We start from the raw sequence: 4,217 nt of genomic DNA, 5'->3' as shown, positions 1-4,217 counted from the left end.
CAGCTTGGAAAATTCCAGAAAACAATGTCATGGCTTTAGAAGCTTCTGATAGGCTAATTGATATAATTTGAGTCAATTGGAGGTGAACCTGTGGATGTATTTCAAGGCCTACCTTCAAACTCAGTGCCTCTTTGCTTGACATCATGGGAAAATCAAAAGAAATCAGCCAAGACCTCAGAAAAATAATTGTAGACCTCCACAAGTCTGGTTCATCCTTGGGAGGAATTTCTAAACGCCTGAAGGTACCACGTTCATCTGTACAAACAATAGTATGCAAGTATAAACACCATGGGACCACGCAGCCGTCATACCGCTCAGGAAGGAGACATGTTCTGTCTCCTAGAGATGAAGGCACTTTGGTGTGAAAAGTGGAAATCAATCCCAGAACAACAGCGAAGGACCTTGGGGTGGCAGCATAGCCTAGTGGTTCAAGCGTTTGACTAGTAGTTGAAAGGTGGCAAGATCGAATCACCGAGCTGACAAGGTACAAATCTGTCGTTCTGCCACTGAACAAGGCAGTTAACCCACTGTTCCTAGGCCATCATTGAAAATAACAATTTGTTCTTAACTGACTTGCCTAGTTAAATAAAGGTAAAAAAAGATGCTGGAGGAAACAGGTACAAAAGTATCTATATCCACAGTAAAACAAGTCCTATGTCGACCTAACCTGAAAGGCTGCTCAGCAAGGAAGAAGCCACTGCTCCAAAGCTGCCATAAAAGAGTGAAATAATGGTTAAATAAACATCTCTGTTCAGACATTTGCCCTAAAGACAAGGGCAAACTCTGTCAGTTGACTGCAAACTGTCACTTTCTCCTTTTAGTTGATCACTGAAAAATGTTGGTCTTGAGTGGTTGGATGTTTGGTGAAAGCTTGTTTCCATCCAAGTTAATTAGAATCTTCTGGAACACATCAAAGTGCATTTGAGGTGCTGTGTGTAGCTCAGGTTGAGTGCATAGATCAACCAAACAACATGGCACATCCTAAGGCTCCGCTTCCCAGGTCGATGAGAACCTCACACCCTCAATCACAATTCTGACGTCATCTGGATCTTCCTCGGATGACGTAAATCCCCATGACAGTCTACGCTATCTCCTTCTCAGACTCAGCCATGTCGCAGTTCTGAAGAACATGCAACACAAACACAAAGAAAACACCAAATTAAGCACTGATCAGATATTAATCGAAGGCTTCTGTTTTATTCAAGGTTTTGACGTGCATTTTTTTAGACACTCGATTTTGTAAAACTTCACCTCAGCATTGTTATAATTGTCATTAGATTGCATAGAAAGCGTGTTGACATATCCACAATACAAACCAAGTACTACTTGACAAACTTCTCGTCCTCTTTGAGGTAGACAGACAGGCATTTCAGGATGCAGTCTCTCTTGATGTTAATGTCATCACTCTGAAATAAGACTAAACGTGTCCAGATGGAACTGTTTGCTGGGTCCTTTCTTTACAATGTACAAGTATATAGTTATAGATGATACAATCACAAATGGACTAAGTTATAATAGCTACTCAGATTGCAAAGAGAAGACCTTGAATTAGAATTTCTAACACCAAATGAACACCTCAGCTGTGGCTGCCGTAATGTTGCCGATCTTCATTCATGCAACTCCTCCTTTGGTGCGGACTGCCTTCCTCAGGTTATCCGAATACTGGTCCCGTTGTGCCATGAGCTTTGTTTGCAGAGGCAAGTTAGTTATCTGCATGAACTCTGCTTAAACCTGAAAACACATTTTGAACAGCCAGAAACAGAGGAAAAAAGAAAACAGAGGACAACTATTAGAGAGAGGAAAAGTGTGTGTACATTACACACACGTACCTCTCCAGGAATCCCTTTGTAGATGAGGAAGGAGCTTCCTGCCATGGATTTATCCAGGAAGTAATCGATCTCCCCTGACTCTTAATCCACCTGGGAGGACACCTGCTCTACTGTCACACTGATGAACACACACGCAGGGACGACACACACAAACACACTCGTTAGGATGTGTTCAGGGATTCAAGTGCATTTTGGTGGAGATGTGACGAGTGTCTAGATGGATGCAAGGGTGGGTGTGTGTGAGTTATAAAGGTGTGCTTGAGTTATAAAGGTATGTTTGAGTTATAAAGGAATGTTTGAGTTATAAAGGTATGTGTGAGTTATAAAGGTATGTTTGAGTTATAAAGGTATGTGTGAGTTATAAAGGTATGTGTGAGTTATAAAGGTATGTGTGAGTTATAAAGGTATGTTTGTGAGTTATAAAGGTATGTTTGAGTTATAAAGGTGTGTTTGTGAGTTATAAAAGTATGTTTGAGTTATAAAGGTATGTTTGAGTTATAAAGGTATGTGTGAGTTATAAAGGTGTTTGTGAATTATAATGGTATGTTTGAGTTATAAAGGTATGTGTGAGTTACAAAGGTGTTTGTGAGTTATAAAGGTATGTTTGAGTTATAAAGGTATGTTTGAGTTATAAAGGTGTGTTTGAGTTATACATGTGTTTGAGTTATAAAGGTATGTTTGAGTTATAAAGGTGTGTTTGAGTTATAGATGTGTTTGTGAGTTATAAAGGTATGTTTGAGTTATAAAGGTGTTAGTGAGTTATAAAGATATGTTTGAGTTATAAAGGTATGTGTGAGTTATAAAGGTATGTGTGAGTTATAAAGGTATGTGTGAGTTATAAAGGTATGTGTGAGTTATAAAGGAATGTTTGAGTTATAAAGGTATGTGTGAATTATAAAGGTATGTTTGAGTTATAAAGGTATGTGTGAGTTATAAAGGTATGTGTGAGTTATAAAGGTATGTGTGAGTTATAAAGGTGTTTGTGAGTTATAAAGGTATGTTTGAGTTATAAAGGTATGCGTGAGTTACAAAGGTGTTTGTGAGTTATAAAGGTATGTTTGAGTTATAAAGGTATGTTTGAGTTATAAAGGTGTGTTTGAGTTATAAAGATATGTTTGAGTTATAAAGGTATGTGTGAGTTATAAAGGTATGTGTGAGTTATAAAGGTATGTGTGAGTTATAAAGGTATGTGTGAGTTATAAAGGAATGTTTGAGTTATAAAGGTATGTGTGAATTATAAAGGTATGTTTGAGTTATAAAGGTATGTGTGAGTTATAAAGGTATGTGTGAGTTATAAAGGTATGTGTGAGTTATAAAGGTGTTTGTGAGTTATAAAGGTATGTTTGAGTTATAAAGGTATGCGTGAGTTACAAAGGTGTTTGTGAGTTATAAAGGTATGTTTGAGTTATAAAGGTATGTTTGAGTTGTAAAGGTGTGTTTGAGTTATAAAGGTGTGTGGGAGTTATAAAGGTATGTTTGAGTTATAAAGGTGTTTGTGAGTTATAAAGGTGTGTTTGAGTTAAAAAGGTATGTTTGAGTTATAAAGGTGTGTGTGAGTCACCTTGCTATGGCTCATCCGGAAGAGAATAAAGAGTGGCAGGTAGAGGGGGTAGATCACCAGAAAGCTGACCACTCCCACAGTCTCCTTGTTCAACGCTACCAGCCTCGACACTGCCATAGATCCACAACAGGACAACACAGTCAGTACTATAACATGCACACGCACACACACATGCACCGGGGGTGGTAGGTTGCCTAGTGTTTAGAGCGTTGGGCCAGTAACCGAAAGGTTGCTGGATCTTATCGCCGAGCTGACAAGGTAAAAATCTGTCGTTCTGCCCCTGAGCAAGTTAACACACTGTTCCCCAGGCGTCGAAGACGTGGACGTCGATTATGGCAGTCCCCCGCACCTCTCTGATTCAGAGGGGTTGGGTTAATTGCGGAAGACACATTTCAGTTGAATGCATTCAGTTGTACAACTGACTAGGTATCCCCCTTTCCTTTCTCCCTTATTAACCTGCAGGTATTATTGGCTCCGATGCTGCACCACAGAGCGTTTCTGTAGCTGGCATGCTGAGCTGCAGTTGGTGAAAGGTGTTGGTGTCTGATGTGACTTTCACACAGGGCTCTCTACTTTTGCGTGCTGTAAAGGTGGAATATTGATAATAAATTAATGATTGTACTTAATAATACAAAGAAGGTGGGAAGTGCTTCCATTGTCCAAAAAATAATAAATTTAATAAATTAAGTATGAAGAAATGACCATGATATGACTTCAATCATTTTGTGGGGGGGAGGGGGACATTTTAGTATATGTATAATTTCAACATTCTAAAGTACCCTACAACTAATCAAAATTATCAAACTTGCCTTCTCTTCTCACTGAGC

The 4,217-nt window shown here is 39.0% G+C and overlaps 1 long non-coding RNA gene across 1 annotated transcript; it reads right to left on the bottom strand.

The window, feature by feature from the left end:
* Positions 1–307: 307 nt before the first annotated feature.
* Positions 308–3,560, bottom strand: LOC123724130 (uncharacterized). Its single transcript, XR_006756820.1, has 3 exons — positions 3,391–3,560; positions 1,576–1,947; positions 308–1,120 (listed from the first exon to the last, which is right to left on the bottom strand). It is a non-coding gene; the product is annotated as an uncharacterized lncRNA (long non-coding RNA).
* Positions 3,561–4,217: the final 657 nt, after the last annotated feature.

Source organism: Salmo salar, chromosome ssa09 (assembly GCF_905237065.1).
Source record: "Salmo salar chromosome ssa09, Ssal_v3.1, whole genome shotgun sequence".
Taxonomy (NCBI): Eukaryota; Metazoa; Chordata; class Actinopteri; order Salmoniformes; family Salmonidae; genus Salmo; species Salmo salar.
The sequence above is the reverse complement of the archived record's forward strand: the minus strand, read 5'-3'. Positions and strand labels throughout refer to the sequence as shown.